The sequence below is a fragment of the Symphalangus syndactylus genome, chromosome 17, assembly GCF_028878055.3.
Source record: "Symphalangus syndactylus isolate Jambi chromosome 17, NHGRI_mSymSyn1-v2.1_pri, whole genome shotgun sequence".
Taxonomy (NCBI): Eukaryota; Metazoa; Chordata; class Mammalia; order Primates; family Hylobatidae; genus Symphalangus; species Symphalangus syndactylus.
This window is the reverse complement of record NC_072439.2, coordinates 24899129-24916611: the sequence shown is the minus strand read 5'-3', so window position 1 is coordinate 24916611 and position 17483 is coordinate 24899129. Positions and strand designations below refer to the sequence as shown.

The 17483-nt window shown below is 49.8% G+C and overlaps 1 protein-coding gene across 2 annotated transcripts in view; it reads left to right on the top strand.

Moving 5' to 3' along the window:
- The first annotated feature begins 2893 nt into the window (after nucleotides 1-2893).
- Nucleotides 2894-17483, top strand: part of ZNF420 (zinc finger protein 420) — a 114152-nt gene continuing 99562 nt past the window's right edge. The window contains exon 1 of one of the 2 annotated variants that reach the window (XM_055247859.2): nucleotides 2894-3080. The gene's annotated coding sequence lies outside the window, so the exon portion shown is untranslated. Of the gene's footprint in view, nucleotides 3081-5067; nucleotides 5366-17483 lie in introns of those variants that run through there. The other variant, XM_055247860.2, reaches the window with a different exon arrangement.

The window sequence follows — 17483 nt, the reverse complement described above, 5'->3', positions numbered from 1 at the left end:
TATTTTTAGTAGAGATGAGGTTTCACTATGTTGGCCAGGCTGGTCTCTAACTTCTGACCTCATGATCTGCCCACCTCAGCCCCCCAAAGTGCTGGGATTACAAGCATGAGCCACCGGGCCCGGCCTGCATTTTATTAACTGCCAGTGAGATTGAGCATCTACCATGTCTAAGGGTCATTCGAGTTCTGTTTCTGTAGATTGCTTATTTTTATCTCTTCCTTTTGTTTACATTGGAGTAGTTTTTAAAGCAATCTGTGGAAACTTTGCTAAGGAGATTGTATTGTCATATGCTCTGCAGTTTAGCCTGCATCTTTTGCCATCGTTTATGGCAAACGGAGTTAACATATTTTTCTGTGAAGAGCCAGACAGTAAACGTGCAAGGCTTTGTAAGCCATACAGTCTCTACTCTGTAGTGTGGAAGCGCTTAATACATGAACCAGGTGTTCTCAACCAGGGGTGATTTCGTTTCCCATACCTACACCCCAGCAGGCATTTGGCAATGTCCAGAGTCATTTTTGGTTTTCAGTATGAAGGGTGGGTGCTGCTGGCATCTAGTGAGCAGAGGTCAGGGATCCTGCTAAGCGTCCTACAATGCATAGTACAACTGCCCCCACCCCCTAGAAAAAGTCTCATCCAGAATGTCCGTAGTTCTGAGGTTGAGAAATTCTACCTATAAGCAAATGGACATTGTTGTGTTCCAATAAAATTTTATTTACAAAAAATAGAAGGCCACATTTGGCCTGTGTGCTATAGTTTGCTTATCTCTATTTTAAATAGCTTTTTGCTATATGATAGTATAGTTTTCTGTATTTGTTCCTGAATTGTCTCATTCACCCCAAATATTTTTCCAAATTTTCTTCTCTTTTATTTTATGCCTTTAAACCTTTACTAAATACAAATAATACACAGAAACAATAGCCCCTGTATAACTACCACCTAATAAGCATGTTGTTTTATTGTTTTGATTAAAAATTTATAAAAGAAATAAATCATTTCAGAAAAAAAAGTGTAGTCTTCTCTTTTTCCCTTTCCAGTCCTGCTCTTTGCCCTGTGTCTGCACAGCAATAACTTAGTGCACTAATATCTGTAAAACCAACACATATCCAATGTACAAGGACACGATACATAGTATTATGTGTTTCTAAGTAACACAAATGGTGATACATCTTTCTGCAATTTCATTAACAATATGTGGGATCCAAAACTATTGAAAAATACTGATCTAATTCTTTTATCTGCTGTGTTGCGTTCTTCTTTCTTTATTTTTTTGAAACGGAGTCTCGCTCTGTCACCCAGGCTGAGTGCAGTGGCGCCATCTCGGCTCACTGCAAGCTTCACCTCCCGGGTTTACGCCATTCTCCAGCCTCAGCCTCCCGAGTAGCTGAGACTACACGCGTCCGCCACCACGCCTGGCTAATTTTTTTGTATTTTTAGTAGAGACGGGGTTTCACTGTGTTAGCCTGGATGGTCTCGATCTCCTGATCTCGTGATCCGCCCACCTCGGCCTCCCAAAGTGCTGGGATTACAGGCATGAGACACCGCGCCCGGCCTGTGTTGCGTTTTTATACAATTTATTCACCGAAGTCCCTTTATTAGAGAAAAACAGTTGTAAATTTAAAAACTATATATTTTAAGCACTCAGGATTTAATAAAGGATTTTTGTAATTTGAAGAATGTTCAGTAGAGCCAAGAAAGCTTGTGGGCTTTACAACCTAGAAAAAAGTTGTAAGCAGAGAGGCTTAGATCCACCACGGTACTGTTCAAAGAAAAGTGTCAGGGCTACTACTACCCACTGCCCATCACCTAGTGTTTGAGGGCCTGGATGCTGCAAACTTCCACAGTGAGCAGTTCTAAGCAAACCCCAAAGGCTGAGGAAGCTGAGGGGCCAAAGAAAGAGGCTGAAAAATCTAGTTTCTCGGAAACGTTTTTTGTTTGGTTTGGATTTTTGTTGTTGTTGTTATTTGTTTGAGATAGTCTCACTCTGTTGCCCAGGCTGGAGTGCAGTGGTGCCATCTCGGGTAAGTGATTCTCCTGCTGAATTCAGCCTCTCGAGCCGCTGGGATTATAGGCATGTGCCACCATGCTTGGCTAATTTTTGAATTTTTAGTAGAGATGGGTTTTCACCATGTTGGCCAGGCTGGTCTCCAACTCCTGCTCTCAGGTGATCCGCCCGCCTCGGCCTCCCAAAGTGCTGGGATGACAGGCGTGAGCCACCACACCCAGCATCTCAGAACCATTTAATAAAGACTAGGAACAGAAGTCACGTCCCATGCAGCTGCAAGATGGTGGATCCCTGCACCATTACCCCAAAGTTCCTGGCTTTATATACCATAGGAATTTGCCTAAGGGCAGGACTATAATAAGTATGGTTCGTGAGCAAACATCAAGGTTGTTTGACCTAAGGGGAAGAATTTAAGGTAAGTGCATGAAAGTACATTTAAGGTGTTCCTGGAACTGGGGCTAATCAAGAGTCAACATGGTGGATTAGCATCCAAGATGGAGTTGCTTTTACCCCTGGCGGAGACCCGAGCCTGCGCCTTGAAGCTCCTTCTCCACCGGCAGAAGTCGACTCAAGGAGGTCGTGAGGACAGGACTCCTGGGGGTCCGGCTCTGGGGCGCCCGCAGCCTTCTCTTCCACGGCGCCCTCCTACTCGACTCCCGCTATAGCCGCCGCCCTGGCTGCAGCAAGTACACCCCCTCTCCCAACCCTGAGGCCGCCGAGCGCCACCATTGTTTAAAGAAGCCTCTGCCTGACTTCCGGGAGCAGAGCCCTGGCCGGGCAAGCCAATGCGCATGCGCGAGGCGCCAGCTGTTTCCCCGTTCACAATGACCCCCACGGTTGCCTGAGAAACCAGTCCCTGAGGCTTCAGAAAGCAGGAGCCCTCCGCGGCAGTGCGTCGGTGTCGAGGCTTCGAGGCTCCGAGACTCCGGCCTCACCTCTCCAGGAGGTTGACAGGACGACAAGACGTTCTCCGAATGCCAGGAGTCGCAGAAGGCAGAGCAGGATGAAGAAACCACAGGCCGAGTCTGGGGGAAGCAGCAGGGCATCCCTGCCTCAGGCCTGCCCGGACGGTGTGCGGGTGAGTCTCCCCAAAAGTCGTACCCCTGTCAACTCGACGACAGGTCTGCCTGTGTGCCCGTAGGCTACTCTCTCACCCGAGGGTCGTTCTCGCGGAGAGCAGAACCCCGCAGCCTCAGGAGTTGCCTGGGGGTGTGTGTTTCTGTGCCACTGCTGTGTGTGTGTAGTGTGTGTGTGTGTCTCACTTTCTCCTCTCTCTCTCTCTCTCCTTCTCTCTTTCTCTGTGTGTGTGTGCCCGTGTGAGTGTGTTGTGACGAATGTGCCCTGTGCGCCAAAGGGCAATTTCTCGCATGTTGGCCTGTCTTTGGTGAGCCTCTTTCTGCGTCTCTGCCTGGGTCACGTGGCGCGTTGTCAATCGTTTTCCCGGTGTTTCCACTTTGGGTTTGTGAAGACCTCGGGGACATGAGGAGATGCTTCGGACCCAGAGGAATTGAAATCTCATCCCCAGCCTGAGCGGCAGCTTTTCTAGGATCAAGACCACACCCCAGCCAAGGACAAAAGCATCACAAGAGCTCACTGTCCTGCGGGAGGGGAGCAGACCAACGTCAAAGACGACGGTTGTAAGTCCGCGAGACTCTTCTCTGACAAATGAAGCCACACCACGACACAGGCTTAAAGAAGAAGCCAGAACAGGACATGGCAAGGATCCCTGTCACTGGAACACTGGCCTTTCTGGACAAGTCACCCGTTTGGCACTCCTCCCCGGGTGCCCGTTGCGGTGGCACTGTGCTGTATCCTGCTTGGGCTCTGGCCTCTGCTCTGTCCTCCCTCTTGCTGTGTCTCCCGTTTCTGAGGGGCGTAGATGCTTCTTGGTCTGGCTCAATGTCTTCAACAAAGAACACTTTCCAGTCCATCACGGATAAACTTCAAGGAGATCCGTCATGACTGTTTCCCTCAGCAAACCTGTTTCTGGTGGATTGGGCAAGTGTGAAGATCCTGGAGCTCTGGGCATCCATACCTGTCTCAGACAGGGAAGCTTCCTTGGTCTCCATGTTTTACCTGATGGCTGCGTAGTTTCCCTAGAATGAACGGTAGGCGACCGTGGCTGGCCTTGGCTTCTAGGAAAGGCGGTGTCACATTTCCTCTGCACTTCCTGTCTCATTCTTAAGGGACATCTGCTTCCTCTGCTCCTGGGTGGACTGCCTCCCGGAACTGAATCTTTTGGCTGCCACGAATGTCAAGGAGCCAAAGGGACTGGGCTGGGGCTGGGTGCATGGGAGGTTGCGTTAGGGCTACCTGGGCGGTGGAGAGATGGGGGTGGGGTGAACTTTACAGAAACCTCTCTGCTCCTCCAGCAGGCTCACCAAAATGTGGCTTGGACTCACGCACAGGGCCTCTTCTGGTTCCCAGCTGTGCTTTGCTTTTCCTTGTCATTGTTGGGGAGGTAACCTGTGCCCCCCTTCCACCGGGCACATGCCTGGACACCAGTGTTCGTCTCGCCATCGCCCCATATGGCCTCGGTGACACACACTCACCCCATCTGCTCTGGGGGACGCCAGTGCCACGTTTGGTCACATTGGCTCCACCTCGGACTCGCCCCGTTCCTGTTTGCATGTGTCCTGGAAAGCAGTGGCGGCACCCAGCAGCCCCAGGGCTCTGGCAAGCGGGGCAGGCCACTGCACCTCCCAGGGAGGAGGGAGGCAGAGGGCTCATGTTTCAGTGAATTTTCAGCTGACACCATGCCTTGAGGCCCATGGTGTCTTTCTGTGCCCCAGCGAGGCCCTGCCTGCCTCACCAGATGAGGTGAGCCCATCCCTGGTCACCTGGTGGGATCCAAAATCGGATCTGGAGAGGAGTACTGAGACCCCAGCAGGCGCCCTGAACCTCCTCTTCCACTGGTGGAAGTCGGCTCAAGGAGGCCCTGAGGACAGGACTCCTGCGAGTCCGGCCCTAGGGCGCCCGCAGCCCCCACTCCCTCGCCGCCCCCTACTTGATCCCTGATCCAGCCGCCACTGTTTAAGGGGGCCTCAGCCTGAGTTCCAGGAGCCAAGCGCGAGTCGGCCTAGGCAATGTGCATGCCCGAGGCGCGAGCGGATTATCCCATCACAGTGATTCCCACGGTTGCCTGAGAAACCAGTCCCTGAGGCTTGGCAAAGCAGGAGCCCTCCGCGGCAGTGCTTGGGTGTCCGGGCTCCGAGACTCCGGCCTGACCTCTCCATGGGGTCGACAGGACCGTCTCTGGATGCCAGGAGTCGCGGAGGGCCGACCAGGATGAGGAAACCACAGGCGGAGTCCGGGAGAAGCAGCGCGGCATCCCAGCCTCTAACCTGCCCGGACGGTGTTCAAGTGAGTCTCCCCAGAAGTCGTGCCCTCCGTGATCTCGACGACATGTCTGCTTGTGTGCCCGTGGGCTGCTCTCTCACTCGAGAATCGTTCTCTCAAAGAGCAGAACCCTGCAGCTTCAGGGGTTGCCTGGGGCTATGTGTTTCTGTGCCACTGCTCTATGTCTGTGTGTGTGTGTCTCCCATTCTCTCTTCTTTCTCTGTCACTCTGTTTCTCTCTCTCTCTCTGTCTGTGTGTGTGCCGGTGTGCGTGTGTGTGTGGAATGAATCTGCCCTGTGCGTCAAAAAGCGATTTCTTGCATGTCGGCCTGTCTTTGGTGCGCCTCTTGCTGCGTCTCTGCCTGGGACATGTTGCCGGTTGTCAATTGGTTTCGCAGCAGTTCCACTTTGGGTTTCTAAAGCCCTGGACGACGTTAGGAGAGGCGTCGGTCCTGGAGGAACTGAAATCTCGTCTCCATCCTGAGCGGCCTCTTTTCTAGGATCCAGACGACCACACTCCAGCCAAGGACAGAAGCCTCACAGGAGCTCACTGTCCTGCAGGAGGGGAGCAGACAAACATCAAAGAAGATAGTTCTATCTCCTCACGGCTCTTCTCTGAAAAATGAAGCCACACCACGACACAATCTTCAAGAAGCTGGGAACGGGACATGGCAAAAACCCCTGGCCTGTCTGGACAAGTCACCCATTTGGCACTCCTCCCCTCAGCCCGTGGCGGTGGCACTGTGCTGTATTGTGCCTGGGCTCTGGCCTCTGCTCTGTCCTCCCTCTTGCTCTGTCTGCCCTGTTTCTGAGGGGCCTAGATGCTTCTTGGTCTGGTTCAATGTCTTCAACAAAGATCACTTCCCAGTCCAACAGGGAGAAAGTGGTGATCCGTGTCATGATTGTTTCTCTCTCCAAACCCGTTTCTGGTGGATTGGGCAGGTTTGATGATCCTGGAGCTCTGGGCTTCCATACCTGTCTCAGACAGGGAAGCTCCCTTGGTCTCCACGTTTCATGGGATGGCTGCGTGGTTGGCCTAGAATGAGTGGTAGGCAACCATGGCTGGCCTTGGCTTCTAGGAAAGGCAGTGTCGCATTTCCTCTTCACTTCATGTTTCATTCTTGAGGGACATCCTCTTCTGAGCGCCTGGGTGGACTGCCTCCCAGAACTGAATATTTTGGCTGCCATGAATGTCAGGGAGCCAAAGGGATTGGGCTGGGGCTGGGTGCATGGGAGGTTGTGCCGGGGCTACCTAGTCATTGGAGGGGTGGGAGTGAAGTGAACTTTGCAGAAACCTCTCCGCTCTTCCAGCAGGGGTAGCAAAATATGGCTTGGATTCACGCACAGGCCCTCTCCTGGTTCCCAGGTGTGCTTTGCTTTTCCTTGACGTTGTTGGGGAGGTCACCTGTGCCCCTCTTCCACCGGGCACATGACTGGACACCATTGTTCGTCTCACCATCGCCCCATATGGTCTCGGTGACACACACTCACCCATCTGCTCTGGGGGGCGCCAGTGCCACGTGTGGTCGCATTGGCTCCACCTCGGAGTCGCCCCTGTTCCTGTTTGCACGTGTACTAGAAAGCGGTGTCTTCTTGCAGGAGACCTAAGGCTTTGGAAGCGGAACAGGCCACTGCTCCTCCCAGGGGCGAGGGAGGCAGAGGGCTCACGTGTCAGTGAATTTTCAGCTGACACCACGCCTTGAGGCTCATGGATCTTTCTGTGCCCCAGCGAGGCCCTGCCCGCCTCACCAGATGAGGTGAGCCCATCCCTGCTTACTTGGTGAGATCCAAAATCGGATCTGAAGAGGAGTCCTGAGACCCTAGCAGGTGCCCCGAAGCTCCTCCTCCACCGGTAGAAGTCGGCTCAAGGAGATCCTGAGGACAGGACTCCTGGGGGTCCAGCCTTGGGGCGCCCACAACCGCCTCTCTCACGAAGTCCCCTCCTCGACCTTGGATCCAGCTGCCCTCCTGCCGCTGCGCCGCTGCCATTATTTAAAGGGGCCGCAGCCTGACTTCAGGAGCGGAGCGCGAGTCGGCCTAGCCAATGCGCATGCGCGAGCGGATTCTCCCGTCACAGTGATTCCCACGGTTGCCTAAGAAACCAGTCCCTGAGGCTTGGCAAAGCAGGAGCCCTCCGTTGCAGTGCTTGGGTGTCGGGGTCCTGAGGCTCCGGCCTGACCTCTCCAGGGTGTCAACAGGATGGTCTCCGGATGCCAGGAGTGGTGGAGGTCCAACCAGGATGATGAAGCCACAGGCGGAGTCTGGGGGAAGCAGCTCGACATCCCAGCTTCAGGCCTGCAGGGAAGGCATTCGAGTGAGTCTCCCAAAAAGTCGTGCCCCCCCCCCCCACCCCGTGACCTCCAGGACAGGTCTGCCTGTGTGCTTGTGGGCTGCTCTCTCGCCCGAGAGTCGTTCTCCTGGAGAGCAGGACCCCGCAGCCTCAGGGGTTGCCTGGGGATGTGTGCTTTGCTGCTGCTGTATGTCTGTGTATGTGTGTCTCTCCCATTCTCTCTTCCATCTCTGTCTCTCTCTGTTTCTGTCTCTTTCTTACTTTCCTTGTCTGTGCGCCTGTTTGCGTGTGTGTGTGTTGGGACGAAAATGTCTTGTGCACCGGAATGCTGTTTCTTTCTTGTAAGGCTGTCTTTGTTGAGCCTCTTTTTGCGTCTTTTCCTGGGTCTTGTGGCCCGTTGTCAGTTTTCCCTGTGGTTCCACTATGCGTTTTGTGAAAGCCTCGGCAACGTGGGGAGCATCGTGGGTCCCGCAGGAGTTGAATTCTCCTCCCCATCCTGATAGGCCTCTTGTCCAAGATCAAGACGACCACACCACACTTAAGCACATTTTTTAAAGGGGTTGCAGCCTGACGTTTAGGATCCGGGCCCATGTAGACCTGGCTAATGCGCCCTACTCGCCTCTCACTGCCTGTCACTTCGTCCACAGCAGCCCCCGGTCACTATTTTTTAAAGGGGCCACTGACAGGATTACAGGAACCAAGCGCCTGTCGGCCTTGCCAACGTGCATGCTCGTGGCGTGAGCAGGTTCTCACGTCTTAATGACCCCCTCCATCGTCCGGGGAATGGGTCCCTGAGGCTTGCCGATCACAATCACTCCGTGGCAGTGCATCCGTGTCAGAGCTTTTGCCTGACCTCTCAACGTGGTCGACATGATTGTCTCCGGATGCCCAGATTTGAGGAGGTCGCCGACCAGGATGAAGAAACCTCATGCGGAGTCATGGAGAAGCAGCGCGGGATCCCAGCTTCAGGGGACGGATGGAATCTCCGGACTCCCATTTGGATCTGATTTCGGATCCCACCCGTTGAGCAGGAAACGGGGTTACAATCTGGTGAGGCGGGGAGGGCCTCTCTGGGGCACAGAACGGTCCCACGGGCCTCAAGCCGTGGTGTCAGCTGAAAGTTCATTGACTCATCAGGCCACTGCCTCCCTTCTCCTTGGAGAGAGCAATGACCTTCTCTGGTTTCCAAAATCCAGGGGCTCCTGTATCCCGACACTGCTTTCCGGGACCAGTGCCAACAGGGCCAGGGGTGAGTTTGAGGTGGAGCAAATGCGACCACACTTGGCACTGGCGTCCCCTATAAGCAGATGTGGTGAGCGTGTATCTCCAAGGTCGTTTGGGATGATGTGGAGATTGACAGTGATGTCCTGGCATGCGCTCAGGGGGCTGTGGGAACCTTCCGAGGAAAGCCAAGGAGAAGCAAATCACACCTGGGAACCAGGAGAGGGCCTGTGCCGGAGAACAAGCCCATTTAGGGAGGCCTACTGGAGGAGGCAAGAGGTTTCTGCAAAGTACCCTTCACCCCCACCCCTCCATTGAGTAGGTACTTCTCAAGGTGTCTTTCCTTCACCCAGCCAAAACGGAAAATCGTTCCTGCCTTTTTAGGACAGCAGTGCTGAGCAGCAGGATTCCCTGAGCTTTGAGACCAGGACAGTGCCCTGGGAGGCCCAGGTCAAAGGGAGGCAGTGAGCTCATGAAACGGGGAATTTTCAGCTGACTCCCTCCCCTGGGGGTCTCAGCTGTTTCTGTGCCCCAGCGACCCCCTTCACACCTCACCAGACTGAATAACCAGCCCCATGGGACCCGATTTCTGCCCATACCTTCCAATCCGTTATCACAGCAGAAGAGCAGTCCCGAGTGCCCACCTCACGGTCTGAAGCGCCTCCTCCTCCATCGGGATCCGAACACGAAGTCGGCTCAAGGAAGTCCTGAGGTCAGGACTCTTAGGGTCCTGCGCTGCTTGTCGCAAGCAGCCTCCTTCCCCAAGCTGCCGCCAGGTCCATCTCTAGCATTTTCCTGGGGCTGCAGCCTGACAGCCCTGACATTGTAGCGCGCGCGCCAACCACGAGAATGCGCATGCACCAAACGCGAGGCACCAGGGCAAGCTCTGAGCCAGGGCTCGCCTCCCAGGGACCACCACCATTGCCTGGGGACGGGTCTTAGAGGCTTGGCATATCAGGAGCCCTCTGTAGCAGTGTGTAGAGTTGGGCTGATGTCTCTCCTCTCTGGGGGAACAACGCGATGATCCCACAACCCTAGGAGACTGGCAGGGCCGAACTAGGCTGAAGAAACGTCAAGCAGGGCCCCAAGAATGCACCACGGGATCCCTAAGGATCCCTATGATGCATCAGGCCTGCCTAGATGGTTTAGGGGTGAATCTCCTTGAAAGTCGTCCCCCCGGGATTTGGAGGTACGGCCTATGTGCCCGAGGGCTGCTCTCTCCCCGGAGGAGCTTCCTGGCAGAGAGCAGAACCATGTAGCCCCAGGAGCTGCCTGGCTGTGTTTCCCTGCGGGTGCTGGATGTCTCTGTGTGTGTTTCTTTCTGTGTGTGTGTGTGTGTGTGTGTGTGTGTGTGGTTTCTTGTGAAACAAATATGACTCGTGTGCTGGAGCGCGGTTTCTCTCAAGTCCACCTACTTTCTGATGCTCCTCACTCTGTGGCTCCGCTTGGGCTGCGGGGCCCCATGTCCTTTCTTTTGCTTGTAGTTCCTGAAGCCTCGGAGAAATGGGGGGCTGGCTGCAACCCACAGGGGTCCAAATCATCTCCCCACCCCGAAGAGCCACTCTTCTAGAAAGAAGATGAGCACAACACACCCAAGAACAGACGCCTCCCAGGGGCCCATGGTCCTGCAGCACATCCAGGGCTGGACCCTAGCCGTCCTGTCCTCAGGATCCCCTTGAGCCCACTTCAAATTCTGTTGCTGGCAGGGCAGGAGCTTAAGGATATCAGGTGGGCACTCAATCTTCTTTCAGTTCCATTCCGGGTCAAAAAGAAATGATGTGTGCAGAAATAAGGTGAGACAGGGGTGAGGATACAGTCTGATGAGGTGGGGAGGAGGTCCCACAATTACACCAGCAGGAGAGGTGCAGATAGATGTCAAAGAAGCTGGTTCCAACTCATTCTCCCCTTCCTCTTCACTGCATAACCTGTCCACACTATGGCCTGGTGCTGGTGGAAGAAGACATGAATGTGAGGAGAATATTTGGACTGCAAACTGTGGCCTTTCTGGCCACCTCCCAGGTTGGGCCCTCATTCCCAGAGCCACATGCGAGTGGGATGGATTGATCCTGCCCGGGCTCTGGCCTCTTCTCTTTTCCTGCCTTCCGTGTTTCTCATGGGCCTAGGGTTTCCTTGGTCTGGCTCTACATTCTCTACAACAAACGTTTCCCAGTTAGTCGAGGATGATCTTTCTGAAGACCCATGTCTTGAGTGTTTCCTCCTCAACACCCACGTTTCCTAATGACTGGGTAGCTGTGATAATTCTTGAACCGTGGGTGCTCCTAGCTCCCACCAGCAGGGAAACTCTTGATCCTCCTATTCCATCAGATGGCTGCATGATTCCTGTAGGATGAGAGGTAGTCAGCCATGGCTGGCCTTTGCCTTCTAATCTAGGCTGTGTTTCATTTCCTCTGCACATCCTTTCTCATTGTGGAGGGATCTCTCATTTCTCTATTCCTGACTGGAACTGCCTCTCAGCACTGAATCACTGGCTGTTAGGAATTTCACAGAGCAAAAGGGACTGGCAGTTGGCTAGGTGCATGCCAGGTGGTGGGTAGTGATCCGGTGTGGGGTTTGGGGTGTTTTGTACTTTGCACCTCTTGGCTCCTCTGACTGGAATCCCTGAACGGGGCTTGGACTCCAGCACAGGCCCCTCCTGTGGTCCCAGTTGTGCTTTGCTTGTCCTTCCCTTTCTTGGGGATCCTCAGTGCCCACTGGGAGCATGCCTGGACATCCTTCTGAGGCTTGGATTTGCCCCAGACGGCCTTTGAGGCACACTCTCAACCTTATCTGTCCCCATGGATTGCCAGTTCCAGGTGTGGCCACCTCGGCTCCACTTTCGGCTTGCCTTTGTCCTTGTTCCTGTCACTACTGGACAGCAGTGCTGAGGAGAAGCAGGAGCTTCTGGCAGCCAGACAGGCATGTTTGCTGAGGCACTAGTTTGCATCATGCTACTGAGACCCCTTGGAGGATGATTTTGGTAGTAGGGTCAAGGCCAAACAGGTTAGTAGCCAAGCTCTATGGGACTCGGGTTGTTTCCAAGTCTGAAGCAAGATGACTGCTGGATCTATAACCTAGATGTGGGTCACTACTTTCAAAACAACACTCTTCGGTCTTGCGATCCACGAGAGTTTCATAACCTCCTACATGAATCCCAAGGCTCCCAGAGAGAGACTTTTGCCAATGGATAAGTGCAGAATTCTTACTGTTGTGGGGGGATATGAGCAGATGACCACATATTTCACCATCTTGCTAACATCATCACCATCTGTTTCCTTTATTGTATAAAAACTAGTAAACCTAAGTGTTTTCCACAGATCTGTAGCCATTCTAGCAAATGATGCAACTAATGGAGAAGATCATGGGAACTTCTGATTCATTCAGTAAGACGTACAGGTGACAGCTGGACTTGTGATTGGTGTCTGAAGTGAGAGTAGTCTTGTGGGACTGAGCCCCTGGCCTGTGGGATCTGACCCTAAATCTGATTTGTGTCAGAATTAAAGTGCAGGATGCCCAATTGGAGTCCACAAGGAAAAGCCCCACACAAGTAGTATGAGAAGTACTGAGAGTGGTATGAGTATAGAAGGAAAACCTGCTTTTCCAGATACAGTGGCATACATACAATCCTTTTGTATAACCAGGGTTATACACCATGACCAAGTAGAATTTATTCTTGGAATGAAACAATGATTAAATATTTGAAATCCTAACAGTGTAATATCACATTAAGAATGAAGGAAAAACCCCAGTTGATTATCTCGATTCACGCAAAAAAGTTTTGACTAATTTCAAAAACCATTCATGATTTTTTAAAAAGTCATGCAACAAATTAGGAATTGAAGGAAACTACCTCAACATAATAAAAGTTTTATGTGAAAAACTCACAGTGGACAGCACACTCGGTGAAAGACCGAGAGCTTTTTCTCCAAGATCAGGACAAAGGAAGGTCTGCTGTCACCATTTTCATTCAGCAGAGAACTAAAAGTACTAGCCACAGAAATGTGGCAAAAAAAACAACCACCGGCATCCAAATTGAAGACAATGAAATGAATTTTCTGTGTTTGCAGATGATATGATCTAATGTGTAAAAAACCCAAAAGATTCCACAAACAAAAAACAACTAATAAAATGAATTCAGCAGAATGCCAGGATGGTCAACACACAGACAAAAAAAGTTTCACTTCTGTACAATTACACTGAAGAACACAAGAAAAGAGAAAACCATGCCATTCACAATAGCATCAAAAAGAATAAACTTCTTCAAAGTTAACCAACAAATTGAAAGACTTGTCCAATGAAAACTACATATCATTCCTGAAAAAAAATTAAAGACATAAACTGAAAGGCATCCCCATGTTCATGGATTGGAAAATTTAATATTGTTAATATGTCAATACTATCTAAAGCTATCTACAGATTTAATGTAATCCTTCTGAAATTCTAATGACATTTTTTGTATAAACAGAAAAAATCTATCCTGAAATTCATATGAAACCTCATGGGATTCCAAGTAGGCAAAACAACCCTAAAAACTAGGAATAAAGCTGGAAAAATCACACTTTCTGATTTCGGAACTTACTGCAAAATGAGAGTAATCAAAGAGTCCAATATTAATCAATGACTTGAGACTCTGTCTCAAAGAAAAACAACAAAAAAAAGATATGTAGAATGCCTAAAGCCTTTCCCACATCACACAGCTCTTTTTGATGACTTTTCATCAATTTAACAGTAATTGGTGCTGGAAGACTTCTACATACAAAGCATAAAGAGCAATGCTTTCCTATATCCTCTCAATTTTCCTCTATTATGAGTGGTTTGATAATGCAAAAATAGAAGAATGCCAGAAGAGGTTTTCTTTTCTTTCTTTTTTTTTCTTTTTGAGATGGAGTCTTGCTCTGTTGCCCATGCTGGAGTGCAGTGGCTCAGTCTTGGCTCACTGCAGCCTCTGCCTCCTGGGTTCCAGCGATTCTCTTGCCTCAGCCTCCTGGGTAGCTGGGATTACAGGTGCACGTCACCATGCCCAGCTAATATTTGTATTTTTAGTAGAGACAGGGTTTCGCCATGTTGGCCAGGCTGGTCTCCAACTACTGACCTCAGGCGATCCGCCCCCCTCGGCCTCCCAAAGTGCTGGGATTACAGGCGTGAGCCACTGTGCCCAGCCCAAAAGAGGTTTCTTGTGTTGTTATAAAAATACATTATAAACTATCTGAATCTGAGTAACATTTGGGTTCAGAGCTAAAAAATGACACATTACTGACATTTTGAAAAGTTCACACCAGTACAAACAAATTGATACCTAATAAGAGCTTAACCATATCTAAAAGCCTTCCCATGTAGTCTTTATCCAAATTGTTTCTCAGTGGTATAAATACATTGACACACTGTACATATATACATATACATATATATGGGCCCCTCCTCTTGGCCAAGGGCATTCCAGAGTTACCTGAAAATCTAGTTCAGGCCATGATGGAAGAGGGGTTTGCATATGCCTCATGATACCCCTCCAGCATGAACATCAACACAGACCTTAAATCTGATAAGAAACATTTGTGTCCTCTAAGCCTGCTACTTGGAGGCTTTATCTGCAGAATAAAACCTATGTCTCCACAACCCCTTTTATAACCCAGACATAACCTACTGATAACTCTTTAAACTGAATGCCATCAGAAAATTTTTAAATCTACCTATGACCTGGAGGCACCTCCTTCTAGTTGTCCCACCCTTCCAGATTGAACTAATGTAACTCTGCCATGTATTGATTGATCTCATGCCTCCCTAAAATGTGTAAAGCAAGCTGTACCCAAGCCACCTTGGTTGGGCACATGTTGTCAGGACCTCCTGAGGCTGGGTCACAGGGCATCCTTAACCTTGGCAAAATCAACTTTCTAAATTGACTGAGACCCGTCTCAGATATTTTGGATTCACAAGGGGTTGTGGTTTTTTTTTTTTTTTTTTTTGAGACAGAGTCTCACTCTGTCACCCAGGCTGGAGTGCAGTGGTGCCATCTCAGCTCACTGCAACCTCCACCTCCCAGGTTCAAGCTGCCTCAGCCTCTCGAGTAGCTGGGATTAAAGGTGCCGTCACCACACCTGGCTAATTTTTTGTATTTTTAGTAGAGATGGGGTTTCACTATGTTGGCTAGGCTGGTCTCGAACTCCTGACCTCAGGTGATCCACCTAACTTGGCCTCCCAAAGTGCTGGAATGACAGGCGTGGGCCACCACGCCTGGCCTTAATTTTTTTTTAATAGAGATGGGGTCTCACTATGTTGCCCAGGCTGTTCTCGAACTCCTGAGTTCAAGCTATCCTCTGGCTTTGGCCTTGCAAAGTGCTGGGATGACAGGCATGAGCCACCACACCCTGCCGTAAAGGGTTTCTTACCACTGTGAGTACTCTGATATTGAGCAAATTGCCCAAACACACTAAAGGCCTTCCCACGCTTGTCACATTCATAGGGCTTCTCTCCAGTATGAATACTCTGATGTGCTTTAAGGCCTGAGTTGAGCCTAAAGGACATCTCACATTTGTTAAATTAAAAGGGTTTCTCGCCAGTGTGAATATTGATGTTGACTAAGCCATCTATACACACTAAAGGCCTTGTCACATTCCAAACATTCATAGCGTTTCTCACCAGAATGAAATATATGATGTACAGAAAGTTGGCGGCTAGTCCTAAAAGCTTCCCCACACTTTTTACATTCATAGGTTTTCTCAGCATAATCTCCTGTTCATTGAACATGTACATGAGGCTGAAGGGTGTTTTCCTTGTTTTCTGTAATGTCCGAGGAGTAAGGAAAGGGGCATTTTCTTCTTACCTGTCTGAAAATCTTGTTTTTTTTAAAGCTAACTGTTGTTTTTTTTTTTTAAGTAAGATTGATGTTTTCTCAAAGGTGAGCCTTGAAATTGGTAAAGTTGGAATTATAAGAAAGAGAAACCTACAAAGCACAAACATTAAGAAAACCAGGAAGCACGGAATTAAGTTCCTTTTATAATAGTAGACTAATGGACAGGTGGTCTTTTTTATCTTCTGTGATGATACGTTATTACACTAGCTATCATGTACTTGTTTCTATGGATTATCTTGATTCATCTTCAGACCTATCATGTGTAGTGAGATGGGGAAACAGAGGCACCAAGATGTTGACATCTCACAATGCAGAGCTCAGTATCACTTTCTTAGAGGCCGAGAAGACAGCCTGTCTCCTTAATTTTACCAGGATATCACTTAATTTATGCATAGATTTTTAAACCCGTCTTTTTTTTTTTTTTTTTTAAGAGACAAGGTCTCGCTCTGTTGCCTAGGCTGGAGTACAGTGGTGTGAACACTGCTCACTGCAGCCTCGACCTTCTGGGCTCAGCAATCCTCCTGCCTCAGCCTTCCAAAGTGTTGGGATTACAAACCTGAATCACCACACCTGGCCTAAGCCTGTCTTCTTTACTGAGTAATTCATCCTTGATACTATTTACCCATCGATTATATAATTTAACATCAATCTTATTAATAATGGCATAAGGCTGGGTGCAGTGGCTCATGCCTGTAATCCCAGCATTTTGGGAGGCCGAGGCGGGCAGATGACCTGAGGTCGGGAGTACAAGTGCAGCCTGATCAACATGGAGAAACCCCATCTCTACTAAAATACAAAATTAGCCGGGGGGGTGGGGGTGACACATTCCAGGCTGGAGTGCAGTGGCACCATCTCAGCTCACTGCAACCTCCGCCTCCTGGGCTCAAGTGATTCTCCTGCCTCAGCCTCCCAAGTAGCTGGGACTACAGGCATGCGCCACCATGCCCAGCTCTTTTTTTTTTTTTTTTTTGAGACGGAGTTTCACTCTTGTTGCCCAGGCTGGAGTGCAATGGGGTGATCTGGGCTCACTGCAACCTCTGCCTCCTGGGTTCAAGCGATTCTCCTGCCTTAGCCTCCCAAGTAGCTGGGATTACAGGCATGTGCCACCACACCCTGCTAGTTTTGTATTTTTAGTAGAGATGGGTTTTCTCCATCTTGGTCAGGCTGGTCTCAAACTCCTGACTTCAGGTGATCTGCCCACCTTGGCCTCCCAAAGTGCTGGGATTACAATTGTGAGCCACCGGGCCCGGCAGCCCACCTAATTTTTGTATGTTTAGTAGGTATGGGGTTTGGGCATGTTGGCCAGGCTGGTCTCGAACTCCTGACCTCAAGTGATCCTCCTTCCTCAGCCTCCCAAAGTACTGGGATTACAGGCGTGAGCCACTGCGCCTAGCTAAAGAAACCAAAAACTTTAGATAAGTGAATTTGGAGGAAATATTTATAACAGATAAAATGGACAAACAGATAATAATTCTAATTTACTGTCTCTCTGGCTTAATAAAATATTAGTCAATACCCTAAGAAGAAAGGAACAAAATCTAAAAATTCGCCATTCACAAATACAAATAGTCAACAAACAAAGTCAAAACCTAAGAACTTGTTGAGCACTTATTTCTCTGAAATTGGCTCTTGAATTTATTGAACATGCATTGACTTCAGATTAGGAAATTTTAAAAATATTTTTTAAAGTTTCACTTTTTGGAATTTAAAATTAATCCAAATTATTTAATATTCAACATTTGGAATTTACCAATCAATCCTCTTTCATTTTATTTTTCACTCTTCAAA